Genomic DNA, 14,950 nt, shown 5'->3' with positions numbered 1-14,950 from the left:
TGAGCAGGCCACCCCATGCGTGCAATATCTTGTGTTTCCAGGAAACATCAATCACCTGTGCTCTATGAGGTCGAGCACTATCGTCCATCAGTACGAAGTCTCGGTCCACAGCACATCGCAACAACCGAACATGAGGTCCGACGATCACGTCACGATAGCTGGCAGCAGTTAAACCTTGTTGAACCACCTGTACAATTTCATCAAGAGGTGTTTTAGTGGTCAACATAATCCATGTCCACACCATTATGGATGCTCCTCGATATCCGTCTCTTTCCACAGTGTATGGGTCCCGAAATCATGTTCCACGTTCCCCCTAGATGCGAATCCGTCGAGAATGACTCTTCGGAGCAAATCGGGGCTTATCTGGTAATAGGGACAATGGCCCACTGTTCAGCTGTCCAGGTGGCATGTTGACGGCTCCACTCTAGATGTTCTTTTCTGTGAAGACTCATCAGAGGTACACATACAATAGGTCTCTGACAATAAAGATCTCTGACAATAAAGAACACTCTGCCGAAGCCTTCTGATCACCGTTTGTCTCGAAACAACACATCCAATGGATGTTACGAGCTCACATTCCGGTTAATGAGCGGTACTAAGGTGATACCACCATTCTCTTACAGCCAAATAATGGTCCTTCCCTTCTGGTGCACACGTGATGGGCCCTGCCAGGGTCTCTGGGATGCAGCTTCTGTCTCTGTGAACTGTCGCCACATCGAAGGAACCACAGAGTGGTTCGCATTAAGCCACTGGGCCACATCAGTTTGCGACTGTCCTGCTTCCATTCTTCCTACGGCCCTCCTCCGCCCTGGTAGGCTTCTTCTCTGTACCATACCGCACCATCTGTGGCTGTGTCTACAGCGATTGTGGATGTCTGACTACCCAGCAAACACTACGCCATTTGCGAGGTTACCTGACGTTATCGTTGGCGTGGTTGTCCGTTAAATGGAATGCCATCTTCCATGCACAGCACAGTTGTACAGGCACCTGTTGACACTTTGTATGATTGAGCCGTGATTGGTTCGCACTCGTACCATCTCTTATTTTACATCCTGTTTCTTTTTTCGTGTTGCCACCTCGTTATGATAGTTTCAATTTCTGTTGTCACTGAGTTGCTGCTTTGTCTGTCCGTCAGCGACAGCAGCAGCGCCTATCGATGTAGCCCTCACGTGTTATCCTTGCTGCATTGCTATTACTTCCCAGTTGTCGTCTGTCGTGGAGTGAGTTGGAATGTGTCAGGAGTGCAATTAGGACCTGCCAGTCGCGGAGTTGGAACGCGGCACTAGTTCAATCGGGTTGGAGCAGCAGTGAGGCCTGCATGTCCGTGGCTCGCCCGTCCGTTGCTGCCACACATCACTTGAGCCGAGAACGGTCATCGTGGATCGTCGGTCGGTCGTCCTACTGGACGACGTGCATTGGCTCGCCGATCGGTTATATGTTGGCTGAGTGTGTGAATCGACTCCCGATTTGTCTTCGCGATTGCACAGCCTCGTGTCACTCAAGTATTCGTGCAAGTGTTTGTCAAACTGTGTGTGTAGTTGGTGTCATTTCCACTGACAAAGTGTTTTAAATGTTGACGGCGTACTGACAGTGAGTCGGTCGGTTGGAGCGGATCAGCAAGCAAGTCTCTGCACGGCGCAGTCGGCCGGGCCCGCTGGAGGTCTCGATGCAGTGTCGGAGCATGTGGGGGTTGTTCCGAGCGCTAAGAGGTTCGTGGCTCACCGACCCAGGACATGAAGGTTGAGTGGTGATTTAACTACCGAAGCCACGTCTGTTCACGTTGTCCCCTTGGTTGGTGGTTCGCTGTTGGCGGTATTCCTGGGAGCAATAGCGAGTGTTCGAGTTGGTGAAGATTTAGCGACCGTATGGTGGAATTAACTATATTTGTCGGTTTGAAATTCAAGTGCACCAGCGGAATTTTCTGCCTTGTGGCCGTTATTGTTCCTGTTACCTGCCCTGGTCGCTGACGTAAATTCAGGCAGTGTCCTTTAGTCACCTGTTGTCGCTGTCGGGGCAACATGGTGTGTAGTTTTTGACAGCTTAATGTATTTTTGACTGTGGGCGGCTATGTCTGTAACGTTTCGGCTTTGGAATTCTCGTATACTGGTCGGTGGTTGGCAAGTCGTCTTGTCGGTGGGCCCCTGACTGTCTCTTGGTTGTGTTGCCGGCGGATCGAGTACAGTTGGGCCGACTTCTTGTCTCACCTAAGCAAACGTTAAGATTCCAAGGGCAGACCGAGCCCCAAGGAAAGTTCTGAGCGCCGTTGCCTAAACTGCCTTTCTTGTTGGCGTTTAATTGTGTATTTTTAATGGCTCATAGCCGATGGTTGTGATTTGTATGCTTGTAATTTTGTTTTTAAAATCAAAGGCCTTCGGCCGTTTTAAAAGTAAGGTTTTCTAAATTGGGCAAGTCTTACATTGTCTGAAGATAAAGCTTATCATAGTGGTATTGTTCTTAAAGTGATGGGCCTTCAGCCGCTTTAAAATTTTGGATTCATTCTTATCAAGTCTTAGATCACTTGGCCTTAAATACTATTTCAGGTTAAAGTCGAGAGCCTTCTGTCTCAATAATATATATATATATATATATATATATATATATATATATATATATATATCAGTTGTATTTAATTCATGGGCCTTCAGCCATTTTAGAATTAAAGACGTTTTCTGTCGATAGTCAAGCTTAGAAGTTGCGCTGTAATGTTTGAAGAACTAAATAAAATGTTATGTTTGGAGTGTAACTGACAGCCGCTCATTCTGGCCCCCTTCCACAATTCCTACTACTTGTCCTCTCCTGCGGGTTGGCGTGTACAGGTACAGCTGCCCATGCAGCTTCAACACGATACCACAGTTCATCAAGAGTAGTGACTGGCGTATTGTGACGAGCCAGTTGCTCGGCCACCATTGACCAGACGTTTTCAGTTGGTGAGAGATCTGGAGAATGTGCTGGCCAGGGCGCAGTTGAACATTTTCTGTATTCAGTAAGGCCCATACAGGACCTGCAACATGCGGTCGTGCATTATCTTGCTGAAATGTAGGGTTTCGCAGAGATCGAATGAAGGGTAGAGCCTCGGGTCGTAACACATCTGAAATGTAACGTCCACTGTTCAAAGTGCCGTCAATGCGAACAAGAGGTGACCGAAACGTGTACCCCATACCATCACGCCGGGTGATACGCCAGTATGGCGATAACGAATACACGCTTATAATGTGCGTTCACCGCGATGTCGCCAAACAAGGATGCGACCATCAAGATGCTGTAAACAGAACCTGGATTCACCCGAAAAAATGATGTTTTGCCATTCGTGCACCCAGGTTCGTCGTAGAGTACACCATCGCAGGCGTTCCTGTCTTTGATGCAGGGGCAAGGGTAACCGCAGCCGTGGTCTCCGGGCTGATAGTCCATGCTGCTGCAAACGTCGTCGAACCGTTCGTGCAGATGGTTGTTGTATTGCAAACGTCCCCACGTGTGGACTCAGGGATCGAGACGTGGCTGCACGATCCGTTACAACCATGTGGGTAAGATGATTGTCATCTCGACTGCTAGTGATACGAGGCCGCTGGGATCCAGCGCGGCGTTCCGTATTACCCTCCTGAACCCACCGATTCTTCTGCTTACACGAGGCATCACAACAACGTTTCACCAGGCAATGCCCCGGTCAACTGCTGTTTGTGTATGAGAAATCGGTCGTAAACTTTCATCATGTCAGCACGTTGTAGGTGTCGCCACCGGCGCCAACCTTGTATGAATTCTCTGAGAAGCTAATCATTTACATATCACAGCATCTTCTTCCTGTCGGTTTAATTTCGCGTCTGTAGCACGTCATCTTCGTGGTGTAGCAATTTTAATGGCCAGTAGTGTATTTATAAGAACAAGGCGACGACGTCCAGAGCACCAGTGACCGTCAGAACAGAGACCATGGTTGCAGTTTCGTGGATGCGGCAGCACAAAGAGGCGCCCCTACAGCGATCTACTCAACGACATCATGGATGTGCCTCTGTGTGAAGTCTTCAAAGAGAACATATGTTGCCAGAGAACATTCGTAATCGTCATACATAGTCAGCAAATGGGCTGATGGCATGCGGGACTATTGGGCACTTATCAACTGGTCGTTCGTGTAAGCAGTTATTTGTACATGTCCGGAAGAACAGACAACATTTTGATCCTTCAGCGACTATGAATCAAGACATGGTCATCAAAGTCGCACGGACTACCCTAGCACGTCTACCGTCAGACTCAACTTATACCACACACTACCGATGTAGTGCCTATGCTCATTAGCCTCATTACACATGGCACCTTGGCACTTCCTGTATGAGTTCGAGCTTATGTTTGAGAGAAAAAAAACAGACACCACAAATATAATTACGGCATGAACCGTGGCGTGCGGGCTGGTTCGTAATCCTTGCATACATAATTGGCTGGCTGGTGGGATGAATAAAGTCCGAGAGAGGGGGCAGTCGTACGTCGGCAATGAGTGAGGCCGCGGGATACAGTGGGGGCGCCGTGCTGTGAAAAGGAGGGACAGTTAGGAACTTACGGCGAGTGGTGTTTGCGGAGCCGATGAGAGAGAGCGTGCCCTGGTCGGTGGGGCTGCTGCCTTCGTGTTGACGAGTGTAGCGTCTGGACTCTAATATCACAGCTGAAAGTAGCGACAACGTTCAGGTGCTGCTTTGAATTGATGACTTCTCAGCAGCTCATGTCGTCAATTCCAGTTTTGAATCTGCACTTGTCAGCTAAGTGCATGTTCAGTATAAAGGACAACATTCTGCGCAGCCTTTATGTCCTATTGGAGCTTGTGGACAAGAATTCTACCATTTGTTGAAGTGTGATGAGCCTCCACATAAGATGCCAAACGTCCCGAAGCAGTATAATATGTGGTAGACAAAATGTTATGTAGTCGTAACTGTTGGGCAGATCGCTATGCCCTTATAAGCCTAATATTTCGCCTTGAGTTTCGAGGCCGTTATTGTTCAGGGAACAGTATTAACTACCTGACTTATGGTTGATTTTTCATTGCTAATGTGTTTACAGGGTGTTACAAAAAGGTACGGCCAAACTTTCAGGAAACATTCCTCACCCACAAAGAAAGAAAATATGTTACGTGGACAAGCGTCCGGAAATGCTTACTTTCCATGTTAGAACTCATTTTATTACTTCTCTTCAAATCACATTAATCATGGAATGGAAACACACAGCAACAGAACGTACCAGCGTGACTTCAAACACTTTGTTACAGGAAATGTTCAAAATGTCCTCCGTTAGCGAGGACACATGCATCCACCCTCCGTCGCATGGAATCCCTGATGCTCTGATGCAGCCCTGGAGAATGGCTTATTGTATCACAGCCGTCCACAATACGAGCACGAAGAGTCTCTACATTTGGTACCGGGGTTGCGTAGACAAGAGCTTTCAAATGCCCCCGTAAATGAAAGTCAAGAGGGTTGAGGTCAGGAGAGCGTGGAGGCCATGGAATTGGTCCGCCTCTACCAATCCATCGGTCACCGAATCTGTTGTTGAGAAGCGTACGAACACTTCGACTGAAATGTGCAGGAGCTCCATCGTGCATGAACCACATGTTGTGTTGTACTTGTAAAGGCACAGGTAGAGTATCCCGTATGAAATCATGATAACGTGCTCCATACTGACGAAACTAAAATGAGCGCTAACATGGGAATTAAGCGTTTCCGGACACATGTCCACATAACATCTTTTCTTTATTTGTGTGTGAGGAATGTTTCCTGAAAGTTTGGCCGTACCTTTTTGTAACACCCGGTAGATACCTTAAGCGGATTTCGTTTGTTCCCCATTTGTAATCGTACATCCTCGAATTTAACAATTTGTTGATTTAGAATTTTGGTCTGTCGTAGTTCAGTACATCCGTGAGCCTGTGTCGTCTCCCTTGTTAATGGGCGAGAGCTTAGGGCGGGTTTCAGCTGCCCTGATCGGCCTCGGAGCTGGCGCCGCTCTCTTAGCGACTGACTGACCGTCCGACGTGCCGGTGTTAGGAAAGGCCGAGCCATCTCATGCCGGTTTGCTGACGGCTCAAGGCCGGAGCTGTATAACAGTAATGTATGTATCTTACTTTCTTAAACAAATCTGACTTTATTCCGATGGCTGTTAACATTTAAATTCGGAATTTACTTCGCACTGACCTGCTATTATTTACAGGAAATTAATCACGTTGTTGGCGCCCTGGCGCATTTTGATCTTAAGAACCTTGTAAACCCTGAATTCCTATCAGTGGAAGATTTAGTGAACACATGTTTCTTAATTACGGTCGCTAACTGAAAGGTTATTAAAATACACTCCTGGAAATGGAAAAAAGAACACATTGACACCGGTGTGTTAGACCCACCATACTTGCTCCGGACACTGCGAGAGGGCTGTACAAGCAATGATCACACGCACGGCACAGCGGACACACCAGGAACCGCGGTGTTGGCCGTCGAATGGCGCTAGCTGCGCAGCATTTGTGCACCGCCGCCGTCAGTGTCAGCCAGTTTGCCGTGGCATACGGAGCTCCATCGCAGTCTTTAACACTGGTAGCATGCCGCGACAGCGTGGACGTGAACCGTATGTGCAGTTGACGGACTTTGAGCGAGGGCGTATAGTGGGCATGCGGGAGGCCGGGTGGACGTACCGCTGAATTGCTCAACACGTGGGGCGTGAGGTCTCCACAGTACATCGATGTTGTCGCCAGGTCCCGTCGACCTGGGACCGGACCGCAGCGACGCACGGATGCACGCCAAGACCGTAGGATCCTACGCAGTGCCGTAGGGGACCGCACCGCCACTTCCCAGCAAATTAGGGACACTGTTGCTCCTGGGGTATCGGCGAGGACCATTCGCAACCGTCTCCATGAAGCTGGGCTACGGTCCCGCACACCGTTAGGCCGTCTTCCGCTCACGCCCCAACATCGTGCAGCCCGCCTCCAGTGGTGTCGCGACAGGCGTGAATGGAGGGACGAATGGAGACGTGTTGTCTTCAGCGATGAGAGTCGCTTGTGCCTTGGTGCCAATGATGGTCGTATGCGTGTTTGGTGCCGTGCAGGTGAGCGCCACAATCAGGACTGCATACGACCGAGGCACACAGGGCCAACACCCGCCATCATGGTGTGGGGAGCGATCTCCTACACTGGCCGTACACCACTGGTGATCGTCGAGGGGACACTGAATAGTGCACGGTACATCCAAACCGTCATCGAACCCATCGTTCTACCATTCCTAGACCGGCAAGGGAACTTGCTGTTCCAACAGGACAATGCACGTCCGCATGTATCCCGCGCCACCCAACGTGCTCTAGAAGGTGTAAGTCAACTACCCTGGCCAGCAAGATCTCCGGATCTGTCCCCCATTGAGCATGTTTGGGACTGGATGAAGCGTCGTCTCACGCGGTCTGCACGTCCAGCACGAACGCTGGTCCAACTGAGGCGCCGGGTGGAAATGGCATGGCAAGCCGTTCCACAGGACTACATCCAGCATCTCTACGATCGTCTCCATGGGAGAATAGCAGCCTGCATTGGTGCGAAAGGTGGATATACACTGTACTAGTGCCGACATTGTGCATGCTCTGTTGCCTGTGTCTATGTGCCTGTGGTTCTGTCAGTGTGATCATGTGATGTATCTGACCCCTGGAATGTGTCAATAAAGTTTCCCCTTCCTGGGACAATGAATTCACGGTGTTCTTATTTCAATTTCCAGGAGTGTAGTTCGGTAAGCACCAGGCGCGCACTTTTCTAAAATTACGATTGTTATTCGAATTGTTTTGAAAAGATAAATTTTTATTGACAGATGGTTCAGTAAGCGCCAGCTGCGAATTTTTCTAAAATTGCAAAATCCATTTAAATTGCTTAGAGAAGATAAACTGTTATTGACATATAGTTCAGTAAGCTCTAGGGGCATATTTTCTTAAATTTAAAATTTATTGAAATTGTTACGAACATCTGCTGTACTAAGTGTTGTGACGTATTTTTCTTAACCGCAAATGTTTTCTTATTGGCAACGTTACGTAGCGCTCTGTATGAAAATCACTGGCTGTGCTGTGGGCGTCTGTGGCTAGTTTGCATTGTTGTCTGCCATTGTAGTGTTGGGCAGCTGGATGTGAACAGCGCGTAGCGTTGCGCAGTTGGAGGCGAGCCACCAGCAGTGGTGGATGTGGGGAGAGAGATGGCGGAATTTTGAGAGCGGTGATCTGGACGTGTGTCCATCAGAGACAGTAAACTTGTAACACTGGAGGTCATGATCTGATATATATATATATATATATTATGACTTTTGAACACTATTAAGGTAAATACATCGTTTTTTCTCTATCAAAATCTTTCATTTGCTAACTACGCCTATCAGTAGTTAGTGCCTTCTGTAGTTTGAATCTTTTATTTAGCTGGCAGTAGTGGCGCTCACTGTATTGCAGTAGTTCGAGTAACGAAGATTTTTGTGAGGTAAGTGATTTGTGAAACGTATAGGTTAATGTGAGTCAGGGCCATTCTTTTGTAGGGATTTTTGAAAGTCAGATTGCGTTGCGCTAAAAATATTGTGTGTCAGTTTAGTTTTGATCAGAGTAAGTGAAGAGAGTAATGTCTGAGTACGTTCAGTTTTGCTCAGCTGTTTGAAAATCAAATAATGTAAGAGGTTTATCAACACAGTAGTTCATAAATTTTTCTAAAGGCACGTTTCAACATGAAGAAATTTTCCTACTTTTGTCCATGCACTCACTAGTTAAACTAGTACAAATAAATGGTCATCAGGCAAACAGTGAATGATGTTACTGTTGCTGGGCTAACCCTCCCACTCTGCAGCCTCGTTTGCTGACCTTTGTGACCTGTCCCTAAGACCGTCATTTCACGGTGATGACGACCAATAATCACTTCAGTGCAGATGCATACTAAGCTCGAAATCTGAAGGGAATCGGCGAGATGCTGCGAGTAATGAGGCTAATGAGCAGGCGCACATCATCGGTAGTACGTGGTATAAATTCAGTGTTTGGGTCTGACGGGAGGCGTGCTAGGGTAGTCCGTGCAGTTACGGTAACCCGTGTGTGAACATGGAGTAGTGGTCAGCGCATCTGCCTAGCAAGCAGAAGACTAGGCTGGCGCAGATTTTCGGCTTTCCCGGCTGATATCAATCAATGTCCACTGGCAGCTAATATCTTTAATTCCTTTGTGTCTTGACTCATAGTGCCGCAGGATCAAAATGGTAGTTAACTACATTCGTTTAATGAATTTAAGTGGAACCAAAGTAATACTAAAGGGATCAGAGGAAGGTAGTTTGAAAATAAGCGCGTTGTACCTGACAGTTTTTAACTTTTATGTAAACCCGTTGAAAAGATATATATAGCGGAGTGCAGCATATCCTTTGAACAACTGTGACTACTCGCCATACAAAGATAGTTCTTTTGCATCTTGTTCGTGAAAGAATGCTACTATTAGTTTTAAACGATTTTATGTACTCAGCCATGATCTTAAAAGCGAGTTTTGTACTATGATGGTATTGTAAGAACCTGCAGCTCATTAAGTATCCACATAGACATTGCGCGGCGCAGACTTGATCAGTAGTCGCAAAACATGCGTTGCTGACTGTACTGGTAAGTCCGTTACGGACATGCGAGACTGTGTTCAACCAAGGCAGGCATAAATTGAACAGGTGGGTCACACTTGTAGTAAGTTTTTTGCAGTCACATGCTTTGTTATATTGTCATTTGCAACAGTTTTCGATAGAACTGAAGGAAGAAGAATGAAAACTTCACGTATTACTACAAAGTAACTTGTTTAAGTCAATGGCCATACTTGGAATGATTTTCCGATTTAAATTTATGAAGGAAAAAGGAAAGCAGGAACGAAAATTAGAGCATCCTGAATGGATTGAAGACCTCGCATTTCAAGTGGGCTTCACTGCCCACTGCCTGGCAGTAACACAGTGCGAAGCGAGAAATAATTTATTTCTGATTTGATGGGGATATATTTAAAAAGAAAATCGCATTATGGAAGGTGAACATTTTGTCGAAATACACCATTGATTACACTAAGCTGACTGGCGTGAAAGGAAGCGTTGAGTATTGAAGAATTTATTTAGACTTGAAAGAATTATAGAGATAGTTTTTTAAACATCTTGAGGACACTAACAAGCTTAAATCTCTTTTTCGAGCTATTTTCGAGACCATTTGCCATTCCAGTTGAATGCACCCCTGTGCATTTCCAGATGAGAGGGACTGATCTTCAGTGTAACTTTCCTTTAAAAGGCAAATTCTTTTACGTTCTAACTGTCAGGTACGTCTGCGTTATATACCTCAGGAAGAGTTTCCGCATCTTCAAAATGATATAATGTATAATGTTATGAAATTAAATACGTCACTATTACATGGCAACAAGAGTACAATAATCTGTGAAATTGTCTGCATCTGCACATACGCAGACGATTTATATCAGATAAAAATATAATGTCCTCAGCGCACCAAAAATGATTACATAATATTAAAAATTTATTTTGTTTATGATACATGTTGTTGAGAAATATAAAATATGGAACCAAGCCGTACACAGTGTGACTACATTGAAATTTAAATGTGCCACCTTCACGCTTTCTCCGTCCTCCTACTCTCGTGCCATGGCGGTAGGGCTACAGCACTCATGTCAGGGCATGGCCTGCGTGCCGAAGTTTTGGCCATCACTGGTACAGAAAGCGTCGGACCAAGGGCTCTGTTCATCGAATTTTCATACGGTTCATCCATTCTACCATCATCCGCGGGTTGGTTGAGGTTTAGACCTGTAGTGTATTGGTGTCGGAGTAGATGGCATCCTTGATATGGATTCTGACATCATTGAGACAGTTATATTGGCCACTTTAAGCTCTGGGTGTTGTCATTTGTGGCAGTGATGCAATCAGAGATTATACTGCTAAGAGGTGGATGTGGTAAATGAGGTCGAGACCAGCATGATTTGACAGGGCTAGTCTGGATGACTGGTTCAAGTGCACCCTAACAGGAGTAGCGCTTCAGACAGTGTACTATCTGGGTAAGCTTGTGCCTGCAGCTGATTGTCACTCCAGATCACGTGCTCTTCCCCAGCCGCGAAATCGTGCATCTGACGCATCCTATGGCCAGTGACAATACCTTGAGACCACCCTGCATTGCAGCCGAATGCATGAGCTCATACATTTTTTGCGCCCATGTTGTGTAAGTAAGGATCCTGGAATTACAGTCTTGTGTGCCAGATATCTAAGAGGAAGCACCAGTGTAGCAATTTTGCCATTGTCACGGACCCTCACCTACGCTTCAGTACGTCTGAACACCTTCTACAGTTCTGAGTTAGACATTAGATGTAGTGGGGCGCTGTTCATGTGCTGTACGCCTTTCCACCTATAGAACGTATGATGTAGGACCGTCTCAATAGTAAAAATGGTTGCCAAAGCCAGGATTGCGTTGTAGATCGTGACTGTGGAAATGAAGACAATATGAGGGAAATTGAAAAGTGCATTTACTAGTAAGAGCCACATTACTTCTCCTAATGGACCAACGAACTCTTTATGCATTCAACCCTGTGCTTCTCTGATTTGAGGTAAAGTGACCTACACCGCAGAAGAAAAAGACGAAATCAAATGTATATCTAGCATCCCATACACTGGCAATGTAGCCTAGGAGATTGCAAATATTTTAAAAAATCACGAAGTATAAGTTGGGTTTTCTACATTAAATAAACAACAACTGATAATATAAAGTGTAATACTGAGACTCTGGAACGTACAAAGTAACATGCCAGGAGTGCTCCATATTCTTCCTAGGAGAAAACGACCGAAATTTCAACACCTGGTACACACACACACACACACACACACACAGAGAGAGAGAGAGAGAGAGAGAGAGAGAGAGAGAGCACATTGAACCCTACACACATAGCAGACACAAAACATCAGCTGTAGCTACGCACATACATAATACAGGACAATCATTTGGAAAACAGGAGCAAAATGTCAAAGTACACCACCAACTAAACGAAGCAACATAAAATGGATTTGTTGTAAGAACTGGATATATATTTCCATTACAGAAAATATGAGAACAAAATGTTAAGCGAAAAACTTGAAAGTGAATCGGTGAATTGCTTCAGATGCTTCGACAATATACTTAAACAAAAAATAGTAACACATAGAAATAAACAACATTGTAAGATAGTTGTAATAAAATTACAATCCATATTGTTAAGATAAATGCCTTCTGTACAAAAGCATATCATACTCTGTGGAAGATCTGTAACATCATCTCTTTCAACTACATCTGAAAACATCTTTGTAACCTTTAGTTTATGTAAGTTATTCTCGATGTATACTGTGCATTGAAAGTTGTGTGTGATGTTTAACGTGTGAGACACTCCACAAATGGAACATTAAAAAACTGTAAATGCAAGTTCTTCCAAATTTCACCTCTAACTACACACAAAAATCGATAACTAACTAAAATTGCGCGTCTTTTATATATATCACAGTAAAGTCAACGCAACAAAACAGATCCTCACATATCAGAAACATTACGTAAAAATGGCACAGTAGAAAGAGAAAACACTTGAGAATAGGATCCATTTCCCGAAACGTGTCGTGTAAAATATTAATTAAAGAAAATCGTAACTGGTAGCAGAAAAGTTATTTACGAGGGCTATCCACAAAGTACATTACGTTTTCTTTTGTGTCCGTTAGGGGCGGGGATAGCGCGGCCATCTTGGTGTCATGGCATTCCGCCGCTCAGTCGGCATCCTGCCGTGCTAGTGAGAGGTTCGTGCTGTACTCCTTTGAGTTACTGTGACAGTTTGAGATGTCAGCGTTAATTGAAAATGCCGCGAAGTGTGAAGTGCGTGTTGTAATAAGGTTTCTGACTGCAAAAAACTGTACACCGATGGAAATCTACCGGCAGCTTTGTGAAGTGTATGGGGACAACATTATCACTGAAGGTGGAGTGCGTCAATGGGTCATAAAATTTAAAAATGGCCGAACTAACGTTAACGACGAAGAGCGAAGTGGAAGACCCAGTTAGTGACTGCCGAACTTGTCGAAAAAGTCGATGCCGCGGTCCGTGAAAACCGTAATTTCACAATAACGGAACTCTCTATGAGTTTTCCACAAATTTCACGAAGTTTGTTGCACGAAATCATTACCGAAAAGCTTGGTTACCACCAGTTTTGTGCAAGATGGATACCAAAAATCTTGACAGAGATTCACAAAAATCAGCGAATGGCTGCAGCGTTAACGTTTTTGGCCGACCCATTACTCGATCGCATCGTTACTGGTGACGAAACATGGGTTAAGCATGTGAACTGCGAGACAAAATTGCAGTCAATGCAGTGGGGGCATACAAATTCCCCCCAAAAACCCAAGAAATGCATGCAGACAATGTCGGCAAGGAAGGTGATGGCGACTGTCTTTTGGAACAGAAAAGGTGTATTTTTTGTGGATTTCCTGGAAAGAGGCACTACAATAAACTCTCAAAGGTATTGCCAAACTCTGCACAACCTCAGAAGAGCAATACAAAACAAACGCAGGGGAAAGTTGGGCTCAAAGATCTTGCTGATTCACAACAACGCCCGGGCCCACACAGCGAATGCCACTCATGAAGTTCTCGAATCTTTTAAGTGGGAGTTGTTTCCTCATCCGCCGTACAGTCCCGACCTGGCACTGAGCGATTTAAATTTATTCCCAGCAATGAAGAAGTGGTTGGCTATGCAGTGTTTTGATGACGACGCACAGCTTCAAGAAGAGGTAACCACGTGGTTGAAGGCGCAGGTGGCCGAATTTTACGATGAAGGAATTTCCAAGCTCGTCCATCGCTACGATAAGTGCCTTAATTTAAGTGGAAACTATGTAGAAAAGTAGTATTTAACTGTGGCTTTCATCTGTATATAATAAAAAAAATTCCAATACTTTATTTAATTTTAATTCCATAACATAATGCACTTTGTGGATAGCCCTCGTATAAACAAACCCATTGTTTTCGCAGCCTCAGGCTTTCAAAAAAACCATTTATAATTGAAAAAGTCGGAAGTACAGTACTAATGCCATAGTGAGAGGTTCGATGGCTAGCGTAATGTGCTTGCCTGACATAAACTTAATCAGCTATGAAGTAGATTTTATAGTTTTTAAACGCAAGAAATCGTTTGTAATGTAGTAAACGACTCAAATTTGGCCTCCTTCATCCTGATCTGATTTAAGTGGAAAGTTAGTAGAACACAACGGACATAAATTTTCTGTAGCAAACGACATTGCCTAGAGAGGAATGCAGCTCCTTTAGATTGGTGAGTGACGGCAAGTTTTGTACTGCTTTTACAAGAGACAAAATAGGCTTTTGGGCTCTTTTCTTTGTTTATGTTCTTATTAGAACAGACCTGGTTCACAGAAATCGCAATTGTCCACTTAAATGCATAGAACGTCAGTTTCAAGTTGCACAAATAATCCTACTAAATTACTTAACTGCTCTTCCCTCACTGATTTGTTACCATAATTTCACCCATGTAAATCACACCATGCCAGATGACCTAAATTAATTGTTTCCAATATCTCAGGAATATAGGAGAAGCACTGGCGATACTGAATGGCACTATATTTGTACATTCTAAATGGAGTACTTAAAATAAAGGACAATGAACTGAACCACAGGTGCAACCATGGTGGAGGGATATATGTGGAGAGCCCAGACTAACAAGTGGTTCCAGAAGAGGGGCAACAGTCTTGATGACTGACTTACCTGGCCTTCTACCATTAGCCAACATAGCCTTACTATAATAATATTCTGCGAATGGCTGAAAGTAAGTGGAAGGTACAGCCGTATTTTTCCTGATGGGATTCAGCTTTCCTGTATCATTAGATCCTCTTGGGTAAAATATTCCTGAGGTAAAATAGTCCCCCATTCAAATCTCTGGCTGAGGACTATTCAAGGAGGATGTCGTCACAAGGAAAAACAAAACTCT

Source organism: Schistocerca cancellata, chromosome 3 (assembly GCF_023864275.1).
Source record: "Schistocerca cancellata isolate TAMUIC-IGC-003103 chromosome 3, iqSchCanc2.1, whole genome shotgun sequence".
Lineage (NCBI taxonomy): Eukaryota > Metazoa > Arthropoda > Insecta > Orthoptera > Acrididae > Schistocerca > Schistocerca cancellata.
This window is presented reverse-complemented; position numbering follows the sequence as displayed.